Genomic DNA, 12,252 nt, shown 5'->3' with positions numbered 1-12,252 from the left:
GGGGGGGGGGGGGGGGGTATCAAACAGTGACACAGAGAAGGCAGAATTTCCAGACAAATGCTTCTTGTTAGTGCTCTGTGCTATAAGGGCATCTTCTCTACCAGGAGAAGCAGCCTCCATCTTAATAAATGACGCTGACACAGTCTGCGTTACGCTTTTGTGTTTGAGAAAAGGCCTTGCCCTGACAGATTCCTCAGATACTTTTATGAAGTAGCCTTCAATAGTGTGTCTAATTCCTGTGCGAGTGCACAAAAAGTGATTGATGTCACAAAGGATACGACCTCCACTGACACCTCCCGTATCAAACTGAAGGACACATACAGTCTTGTTGTCGACTCCAAAGTGTTTGTTCGGAGCAAAATTTACTGGTGGCACTGCTCTGCAAAGTATACGGAAATGTGCAATTAAATACGTATTGGTTCACAGTAGTGAAAACTGACACAAAGACATGTTTGCCTAAGTTAAATGTTTTCACTTCATTAAAATGCTGCACTTCATAAATATAGAAATGCAGGAGCAAAGTGCAAGAGACTAGAGGTAAAATTATGTAAAGAACCAGCATCTTTACGACAAAGTGGGTTCGACATACCCCGAATAGTATCTTTTTCTGGCTTTACCTACCCCAACATTAATCATTTCCCTAAGCAGTCACTCAATGGAGGCTCTCAGCTTGAAGATCCTACCTTTGAGAAACTTATATTTTGTTGATTACTACAAAATAAAATTTAATTTGCTTCAGTTTTTCTGCAAGATTGATGGGAGGGTTGGACCACTGCATAAGGTTTTCTCCACCACAGCCCTGAGTATCTCAGTGGGCATTGAGATCTGGACTCATTGGTGGCCGATCGATGGCTGAAAATTATGTCTCGCGCTGTTTGAACCACTCTTTCGCAGTTTGAGCTCGGCAAATTTTGAAATTGTCATCTTGGAAAATGGTAGCACCATTAGGGAAGAAAAAAATCCATATATGGGAAATTCTGGTCATTTAGTATATTCAGTTAGCAGTTGTTTTTTTTTTAAACATAATGTTGCTGAACTTAGACCTGACCAACAGAAGCAATCCTACAGGCATGATGGATAAATCCCTTCAAGTTTTTCTGTTCTGGATTCTTATTCAGTGTTTTTGAGTCTCAGTTTTTGTTTCGTGTTCATGCTTCTAGGATTTAAACTTTAGTGTTTGTTGATTTTGGAATGCATTTTTATTTCTTTGTTTTGGGTTATTTATTCTTATAGTATTTCCTGAGTCTCATTCCTCTTGTCACTGAGCCTTTGGTGTCCATTTTTTTATGTTTATCCTGGTGGAAAGTTTTGATTTTACATCATACTCGACATTCGTCTTCTGTTTTTACTAGAAGACAGTAGTCTTTGGTTTTTTTGGTTTGCTTTAAAGCACAGGTGTCGAACTCCAGGCCTCGAGGGCCGGTGTCCTGCAGGTTTTAGATATGTCCTTGATCCAACAAAGCTGATTTAAATGGCTAAATGACCTCTTCAACGTGTCTTGAAGTTCTCCAGAGGCCTGGTAATGAACTAATCATTTGATTCAGGTGTGTTGACCCAGGGTGGCCCTCGAGGCCTGGAGTTCGACACCCTTGCTTTAAAGATTTCTTTCCTGTCCTGTCTTCGCTTTGCTTCCTGTCTGACTTGCCCTGATTGTTTTCACCTGAGTTGGATTGTGTGCACCTGTATCTTGTTCCCTTCCTCCCTAATCCCTAATCAGCGCTCACAGTTTGTAAATGTAGCCTCGTCTTTGCTTGTGTTTCTGATTTGGCTTCCCCGTTTTCTCTTGTTTCTTTGTAGGACACCTCATGTGTTTGGATTATATACCATTTCAAAATGAGCTATTAAAGAGCCAGTTTGATTTTTATTTTTTGTACCCTCTGTTCTCCATTTTGCATCCACTTATTAACTCTTTACACAGCTTGTCAATAGTTGTCTTTTAGGGGTTTTGACCTGGCGTTGTGGGGAAATACTACATTCCTCCTTTACTGTCGAAGCCAACTAACCTCAGAGAATTCATTTTGACTTTGTCTCACTCCCAATATTTTGCTTTTCTAAGACAAAGATGGTAAAAACACAGCTGTGTGGAGCTGATGTCTCACGAGAGATCGTGGACTGCTGATTCCCTTTATGTGCATCTAGCTCATCTTGTGAGGCTGCTGGCTTTAATACCAGTGTGTGTTTTCTCTCTGCTCTCTCTCACTGAACACACAGTCTTTGACATGCTCTGCATTGTCTATTCGTTTTCTCATTTGCCCAACTGTCATTCCCTCTGGAAATATACAGAGTGCTTTCAGTAGAGTTTTTTTTCTGTAGTCGAGCTCTGAATATGTATTTTATTCAGGCAATTCTTTGTTGATTTAATAACAGCACTTCCTTTTTAATTTATACCTTTTTTTTGTAGTAGGGCTATTTCTCCTGCATATTTATTAAATCACAAAGATTTTTAAAAGTATTCATGTACACATTTATTTAAACAGGAACGGAATATTAAATTCAACATGTTTTACCACAGCACTGGACCTCCCTTTATAACAATTTATACACTGAATGGGCCTAATTTTGATTAAACACACAGCCAGGGACATTACTTCCTGGATCCATCCCTCCTATTTGAAATAGGAGATGTTGGTCAGTAAACTTCAAAAGTATTTAAAAGCTCAAGTTATGTTGTGTAATTTGTCTGTTCTGTAGCTCTCTGGAATAAATAAGAGTAGCCGAATGTAAGTTGTCCACACTGTTGAGCAAAAACCTTTGGATACACTGGAGCTTTAACACCATAAATTAATTCTGTCACAACCTCACGAGCACAGCGTGTGGTGGAGCTTTGCTGCTGCCGAGGCTAAACCGCGTAGCCACACTACAAGAAGACTTTTTACCTTAAAGCTTCGCTGCAAGTTTTCACATTTCTACTGCCTTCTTGTCCAGGTCTCTCTTAAAAGAAAGAGATTTTTAATCTCAGTCGGACCTTTACCTGAATATGTAAATGATATTTATATGTAGTATTTGACAAGGCTGAGCTGGTTAATCATCATCCTCATATATTCAGATAAAAACGGTTGTAAGTTTCAGTGTGGAACAGGCCAAGCAGAGAAAATGTGCTTTCAGCTGCCGGACTGTAAATAATATTGATAGCAGATGTAGAGAATATTTTCAGTGAGAGAGAGAGACGAGAATCAGACTGCCATCGATCCTGAATGTTGGCTGCAACATATCCACCCCCTTTCTCTTGTCTGCTGCTCCAGAGAGGGGGATATTGTTGGCCAGCAGCTACAGCAATGGTTTTATTGCTGTAACAGCTGTGAAAACAGAGCAGTCGCTGAGATAGAGGCAACCACCTGGCACTTCAAGGAGTGTCCCTGTGGCACATTCGCACAGTGCAACTAACAGCTCTTTTACAAGGCCTCTGAGTGCAGTTGCATTCTGTTCCCTTCACAAGATGACTTTCACCCACACAGAGGAACCGAAATGCTTTGGTACATACTTTGGTATTTGATGCTAAGTTGCTGAGGATTTCAGGGTCATCATCATATAAAGGGACCGTTCTCAACCAATTTTTTTTGGCATTGCTAAAAATGCTTTTATTATCCAAACTGTTAATTTAAAGTTTAAATAAGGACAATGCCTAAAGCTTGCTCACTCTTTGGCTGTATTAAAAAAGAAATAGCTGTAATATTTCAAATCTGGTATTTTATTTACAGATTATAAAATAAACACATGGATTGTGAAAATGGTCACAGCTTGACACTGACTTGTGATTCGACTGTAGGCATGTAGACATGTTCAGGATGACCTACTACGGTTAAACTGAGCATCAAAATAGGGGGGGAAAGGCGGTTTAATTGAACACACTGTGCACGGCTGTCGTTCTTTTACAGCAAGGACCGCACTTTAGAAGGCCAGGTGATATTGTTTCCATGTACAATAGTAGTTCAATGACACTGTCTTACCAAACTCGAATATTGCTCATATTAATAGAGTTATCCAAGCAAATTCTCGCCTTTTAGTACAATAAAATGAATTCATTCAAATATCCAAATAAAACTGACAGCTTGGACACTTCTATAGCAAATACTGAAGATAAATGATTCATGAAGGGCTTAAATAATGCACTATAGCCTACATAGTTGTTATACTATATGTCTCTCTTCTGTCTCGACACAATTTGTAGTCACTCTGAAGCAAGCCAAAAAAATAAAACAGCAAGTGCTAGGACTGCTCCATTAGGAAAAGATTTGTCCTCCTAAGAGCCCTCAACTGTTGGTAATGGTTCTTGTGTGTGTGTTATCTCCAAGGCTGCCAGTGCTCCTCTGATTCCCTACAATTGTCAGATTGTCCTTCAATCAGATGGAAGCTCTTCAGTGCTGCTCCATATTTTTCTTTTGATCTTTTTTTGCCACACTGGAGACTCTGGTGGCCGAGGGTGAAATAACTGCCACAGTGGGCCAAATAGTGAAGAAAAATTGTGAAATAGCTGCAGGAAAACCTGCAGGTGACCCCTGTGTGGGAAACGAGAATTCTTGTCATAGTTGGATTTTTTGTGTTATGGGTCAATATTTTGTTTAATATTTTAAATGGTGTATTTATTTATTTATTTTGAAAAAGACATGACAAAAGATTCTTGTCTATATTTCCAAGTGAAGCTCCAACTTTTCATTTTTGTCTCTAAAATCCTGGCTATCCATGGTGTTAATCTGTGGAAGTGGAGCTGTGTTGCACTGTGGAGAGAGCTGCTGTTTCTAATTAAACACTTTGGCATACATCTAATCCGTTTAATAATATCAACAGAAAACAGGAGTTTTTCCTTTCAGTGTGATTAGTATCAGCTGCACTGGATGGTTGTTCATAGTATAATAGTCATACACAGTGATCAGAATCGGTCGTTTCTGTTTTTTTAATGTGTTTTTAATCACAAAATGATAACACAAGGGGAAATTTTCTGAATATGACTGTTCTAAAATATTTTTTCCATCCTAAATAGTCACAGTAGAGACTGAGTTTTAATATTACACACAGTCCAGGTTGTCTTTGAGATAAGCAATCAAACAGTTGAGACAGCCTAGGCTTGCTGTAGTTGATGTCAAATTTCCTTATCACTGACTGCGATTACTGGGCCAGTAAACATTGCAACAACATGGCCGAACATTCATTTTGCCTGTCTCTAACACAGATTTTATTCCTGGTGTCACAAATGTATCACTGTCACACCGATAAGCTTGCAGTGATAAGAAAAACACTCAAAATAAAGTAAGCTGATGATAAATCTAGTTAAGTCACACAGGTCAAAACATTGGTATTGAGACTGCGCACAATCTAAATTATTGTAACCATGTTTAATGTTCTTGTCATCTCTTGTGTCATTTTGAGTTTATTTTGTATATTTGATTTCTTAAGCTGTATTGCAGTAATGGTAACTTCTAGTGTTTTGGTTAGGTTTTCTTTAGTTAAAGTTTCATCCATGCTCTCTTCTTTATGTGTCGTTTTCTGTGTAAGTGTCTTGTCCTCTATGTAGGATTTTTAGTTATATCTGTTCCTCGTTCCCCTTATGTGTTTCCATGTCTCCCAGGTCTATTGTGTTTAATGTTTGCGTTTTCCATGTCATATTGTCAAGCTCGTGTTGTCAAACACTCTAAGACACTTGTCTTCTTCAAATTGAATTTTGGTGTGTCGAGATAGTGATAAAACGTTAATTGTCACGGACTGCCGGGGCAGACCGTGTGGAGTGAGTTGTGGACCCAGGAGCAGACAGAGGCGAGGAGACAAAACTGGACTTAACAAAAAGCGAGCCTTTATTTAGGGCCGAAAACTCACGGAAAAAACAACAACAAAGTAACTGAGGGAAAACCTGAACATAGACTAGGAAACTAAGACTCTTACTGAGAATTAAGACTATGACTAAACAATATACAAACTATGACTGACTACGGCTGGGAAACTGTGACAAGGGGGTAGGGGAGATAACACAAACGACGCGACACTGAACACAGCAAGGCTGAGGACTAAGTACACACGAGGTGATCAGGGGAAGTGGAGACGCATGGAGACACAGCTGACTAGAATGAAACATAATGACAACACAGGGGAGCGTAAACAAAATGCAGTGAACAAAGAACAGACTCTTTCAAAATAAAACAGGAAACATTGAGACATAGGCATGAAACGAACTAGACAACAAGAGCCACACAGACATAACGGGTAGGCACACGAACCAGGGAGACGGAGTACAGGGGAAGACGACAGAAACGACAACATGAACTTGACAACATAAGACACACAGACATAAACACGTGAAGGGCAAGGGAGACTTAACACAAGGGTAATATAATAACAAATGAGCTAGAATAACTTAATGAACCTAAACAAACAATAAACATCAAAATAGACTAAAACTCAAAACACTGGGTCGCACGACCCAGGACCATGACATTAATAAGAGAGAATCATTTTGCTGTCACCTTGTGACTGAATAAAACATGAAGGGGCGAGGATCAATATCACAGCACAACGCTGTCATTTGATTACAGTAATATTTATGCATGGTTATAAACATTCAGGGGGGGCGGGGGTTGTAACTATGTTAACCATCACATTGTGGTCTTTTTCTTTGACATAAATAAATAAGACGTTACCTGTAAACCTAAAGTCCATGGTGATGTAGACGAATGATGACTGGGGTTTTAAGTCATTAAGGAGGAAAATAATGTGGAAATCCACATAAAACGCTGGAGAACACTCGTTGGTACGGAAGAGGATTAGGGTCACTGGGGGGGAGTGTTTTTTTTTTGTTTGTTTGTTAGTTGTTTTTTCCTTTTCAAGAATTCTGAGATCAAAATCAGCTTGCATATAATTCCAAACTTGACCAATCTGTTTGTGATAGAGTAATTCATTTCAATTTTATTTATATAGGAACAGCAGTTGCTTCAAGACACTTTATATCGTAGGGTAGAAAACCTATAATAATACAGAGAAAACCGCTACAATCAACAGTTTCAAAAAGCACTTGGCGACAGTGGGAAGGAAAAACTCTTTTAACAGGAGGAAATCTCTGTCAGAAGCAGGTTCAGGGAGGGGCAGTCATCTGCTGCCGACACTTGGAGAGAGCAGAGGAAGACAGGACACAAGACACACTGTGGAAGAGAGCTACATTGTAAATCTGTTGATGTGTAGAAACATTAGCCTTGCTTTTACATAAGAAAATATCCAGACCACATACTGTTAAATCAGTTACCCCCTTTTTTTCTTTTTTTTCTTTTTTGCAAAGAAACACCATGCAGATAAACTGCAGCCATTAGTGCAGACAGACTGAGATTAACTGCAATGTTGTGGCAGTCTTGCTGCATTTACAAATTGGAGCACAGTTATCTGCAAACTGTGAGGGACCCGAGAGTGACTCCAGTCAGTGTGACTTGGACTGCAATTGTTTGGAGATAAGTTTCCTCCCCTGTGAATTCTGTTTTATCTTTAGAAATAGAGAAACTTTTGTGTCGATTATGTAGCCCTGCTGTCAATAAGAAGTTCATTTAACTGCAAAAGAAACTTTATTTATTCATTTTTATTTACTGCACGATTTCACAACATCATCTATAGAAAGACCCACGTTGAGGGCCTAAGAGCAAGTGAAGTAGATAGAAAAGCCTCAGTTATCCAGAAAATACTAGTATGGATTTAACAGCAAGCCTAATCGGTTCTCCTCAAAGAGTTTTTATCATTTTGTGCCGTACGTAACAGTGCAAACCTCGCTGAAACTCCTTTGAGCACAACCTCTAACGCATCATCCCAGAAGCGCAGCATGCAGCCCCCTGCAGCCCCCTGCAGCTTCATCTGACAAAAGCTGTAGGCTCCACTGTGATTTTTACAGCCAGCTCCTGTGAAGAGACCTCTCATTACTCGCAGAGAGGCTGGTCCATCCGCTTTCTGTGAAAGAGGTAAACACAGATGTTCCTGAGGCTGATTGTCCATTTAGAGCAAATCAACCAAGACAGTCAGACTGATAGAGATGAAATCCAATCACCTGGTCACTGCTGACTTACTGAGAGGGGGTAAAAAGAGGTGAAAGTGAGGCTTTGTATGTTTGTTAGTGTGGTGATGGGATAGGCTACGCTAAGTGCTATTGTAGAGTGTGTTTGGTGTATATGGAGAGTTGAAAACACTGATTTGTCCTGCTAGGATATCTGGAAATACGTCTGCTGTGTTTTTTCTCTCTCTGACACAGACACACTGAATTTCATATTCATCTGAAGTGCAAAAGGCTTTTTAACTGCAGGAAAGAACCCAGTGAAGCATGAAAAATCACAGAATCATCCTTCATCTACTTTTTCTTTTCTTCATCTTCTTTTTGTTTGTTTGTTTTGTTTAAATGTACAAACTTTACAGACAATAAGTAAAAAATGAATGGATTTATAAATTAGGGTTGGAAGTTTGCAGCCATCTTTGTCAGCTGAGTTTCACATCCATCCTCTTGTGCTCTTGGATTTGGGGAGCTGGTCATAGAGAGCCTGAGGCTTCTCCTTCTTTTTGCTGCACAGGTCTCTCATGCCTTCAGTTTCAGTTTTTTGCTTCAACTTTGTCAGCCTCTCGCTTCTGTTGGATTTGGTTACACTGTGTAACAGCAATCTGTCGAGGAAGGAGCGGCTAGCAGGTCCAGCAGGCATGTGGTGTGGAGGTTAGCTGGACAACTCAAAGCCAGTCAGTTAAATCGAACAACAGACCTTTATTCATTGTTAGCAACATAAGACCACACAAGCCAGGTCTCCACAGCTCTACTCAGTCCTGTCATCTGCATGAAACCAACCCTCAGTCAACATTGAGCTTGTCCGTATGATATACGGTTAGTCCACCTGGTACACGTCCAAGCAGCCGTGAATCCGGGGCACCGGCGAGGATCTCCCAGCTCTCTCCATGCTCCAAATGCTTCAGTAGGCTCTTTTGTAGCTCCAGCGAAACTTGTAAGCAAACTCGCAGCTTCTCGACTTCCTCTTTCAAGTTTTCCACTTTTAGGTTAAGGTCAAGTGAGGTCGAGTGAGGGATGATGTACTGTGTCAGGCTGGGCGCTCTAGCATCCGACTCGCAGCCATCTTCCTGAGTCCATGTGTCTGGATGTGACGCCATTTCAAAAGTGTGTGGCCGAAACTACTTTCTCCCACAAAAGTTATGGGGAAGGGAAAAGAGCATTCACACATAGTACCTGAGTGTGATATCCTGAAACTAAGGAACCACAGAGCCCATGTTGACCTCACAGTCACTTCTTTATTTACTGAACTGGGGAATGTGCCACACAACTGGCACTACTCTTAAACAAGTGTTGCGCCCTGGTGGACAAATCCCTGCTACATCGTAACACTAAGGGTCAATGTCAGTCAAATGGAAAGCATCCGTGCACACTCCGATGCATCAATGTCTCACACAAAACAACACGTCGTAGCGTTAGCTTTAACACTGCCGATGGCGTAACAAACCAATATTACTGCATTAACTTAATCGACATAATCAACTTTAATTTAATGCACGTGTAAATGTGTAACTTAAATGAGAATAAGAAAGAAAAGTATTTCTTTGTGCCCCCCTTTCCCTGTTAATGCCCTACCTGGCCCCCTGGCAAAACTTTGCTAGACCCGCCCCTGCACAGTTATCAGCTGTCAGCTACATAAAAAAGGATCCTGGTGTTATTTGTCTCTCAGAAACAGTTCATAACTCCCCTTCAACTCATTCATGTCACCTAAAAAGGTAACCCTGTTTCTCCATCACCTGTTTAGCTCTGATTTTCAGTAAGGTTTCAAATTCATGTTTCCCTCTCACCACATATCCAAACCAATATCATGACCAGCAGCTTTACGGCTGTGGCTCCAGCAAACATCAGCTGATACTAGAAAGTAATATTAATTAAATTCTAACAACAGCTTATCACACTTAAACGTGCTGCTGTTGTTTATCCACTCGTTTCCTCTTTCTGGTGCAAAGTGGGCGATAAACAAACGAGAGATGCGACTTGTGACAGAAAAGCTGATCATTGATCAGGTGACTGAAGTAGCAACAGGAGAGGGAGGGGGAGAGGACGAGAGAAGAAGAGGCTTTGTCTGCTTCTTCTAATACTGATCCATCAGTTCCTGGTGCTCTTCCAGCCGCTGCTTGGTGCTGTTCATGCTGCTCTCCAGGTCCAGGTCTCCAGGTTCAGCTAGATGCTTCAGCCTTCTTCTATTCTTGACACCTTTCGCCTTCTACTCTGTTCCTTCTTAAATGGAATCGCATCACCCATTTGAGGTCTCCTGGGGCTTCATTTATAGCCACTGAATAGACACACTTCCCAGTGTGTATGGCTGTATGTGTGTGGGGCTGGATTTAAAACAACAAATTTACTGTAAGAACGTGGAAACACTGACCCATTTGTCAAAATGTTTTAGCACCATAAATGGCAAGGTTGGGAATTTTTCATTTTTTTCTTGTGATTCTTGTCAAGCAGTTTATTTCTTTTCATGCCAAACTATAATTAATATGTATGTTTTATCTGTAAATATTCCAGTTTGGAGTGGTGTGGTATTATTTCAAAGGCACCGCTGTGGTTTCACTCAGGCCATTATAAAGTCGTTATCACTTTGCCAGTTGCCATATCACCATTAGGCGACCTAAGAGGATGTTTTCAACTTATTTTCAATGGTGGTCTTCATGCTCTGCTTGTCAGGTAGTGACGGGTGGTGTTTCCATTTTAAAGTCACGAAAGGAATTCAAATTTGGAAATTAATCGACTAGATTTTTAACTTTGGCACACAACTTGGAGACATGCCTTTAGCTACATTATATTGTTTCTTTTGATTTCGTTTTAAGCTGTTTAGTCAAATTTAGGGTCATATAAGTTAAAGATTAGTTCGTAGTTTAGGTTAATATAGCTCACAGCAACAATTGCTCTAGCAATCAGTCTTGCTCTAGAAATAAGCAAGGTTACCTTAGCTGTTTAGAATTACAAGCTAAAAAGGTAGAGATTCAGAAACTGGTGTTTGGGTCTGATAACAGCTGATGGAGTGGACACTGAAGGGACTAAAATTCAAAATGTTGAATTCTCTATGAAATAGAGACAGAGCTGTTGAGATTTTATGTCTGATGACAATTATTCTAATGCTACTGTTCAGCTAATGTGGTTTAAAACAGCTTGCACCGCATGTTTGATTGTGTTCCTGCCCATATCACTCATACTTGATATGGTCTGTGCTTCTTGAAATACACCTGCATTAAGTGCAGGTGCAGTATATAAAAAAGAAATACTGTAAACTAACTCTGTCATCCTTGAAACTGGGTCACACTGCTCTACTTTTCTGCAGAATTATATTTGTCTTCCGGAACAAATGCAGTGAATTTCTTTTCCTTTGCATTTAGCAGTGTCACCTCTGAGCCTTTGTACTTTATTTAAAAGCCCAGCAGCATTCAAAACTGTGTCAGTTGAGGTTTTCGTATGTTTATAAGTCAAAGCGTATTCTCATGCATGTGTAATGCGCAGTAGCGTGCACGCCCATATTTATTTGCCATTCCTGGATGCTGGTGTAGGTGCAGGTGTATTATTTCCACATAATAATACTGCATTTTATCCAGTATGCAGAAGCTCAAGAGTAAACACATCTAACAGAACATATGCTGACTCAGGGCTGGAAGAGCACTTTGCAAAATGCCTTGACAGGGCTGCTTTGATGTTGAATCGAGGTGGCCCACTGTCAACACTAGGAACTCTTAGCGAAGGAAAGTCTTTTATTTTCGCTGTGCTCTGTAAACACAACTTCAAGGCTGTGCTCACACATGGTAGGCATCAAGGACTTGTCATTCTGCGGAGACTGAGACTTGACGATGTTCTGCACACTAGGATTCTCATAGAAGTGGCGTAATGCAAATTATTAACACAATTAAGTACCCACATAATACTACTGCTCTTCTCCTAGGAAAGTGAGTGTTAGGCAGAAATGAAAGATGAGGGCACAGGCAAATTAACCTGATTACTACCTTATTTTTACCACTGGGAGACTGCTGTACTTCTATTTTATGCTGAAATACTTGAAAAATGTGAGTATGCTTTCATTATCTAGGTAGATAAACACTTAATGCATCCACAGTCATAATAAATCAGAGAAACTTCCCACAAAACAGGTGGGAAGTTGAGGGTTCATAGTCGAACCCTCAAGGTTATATTTGTATAGCCAGTGGGGGGGGAAACAGCTTTGCCAAAGCTTCATGAGGAAATGCATACAGAATGTTTACTGGAATTCAAGGACATATGCA

This window comes from Neolamprologus multifasciatus, chromosome 6, assembly GCF_963576455.1.
Source record: "Neolamprologus multifasciatus chromosome 6, fNeoMul1.2, whole genome shotgun sequence".
In the NCBI taxonomy this organism is placed as follows: Eukaryota; Metazoa; Chordata; class Actinopteri; order Cichliformes; family Cichlidae; genus Neolamprologus; species Neolamprologus multifasciatus.
This window is presented reverse-complemented; position numbering follows the sequence as displayed.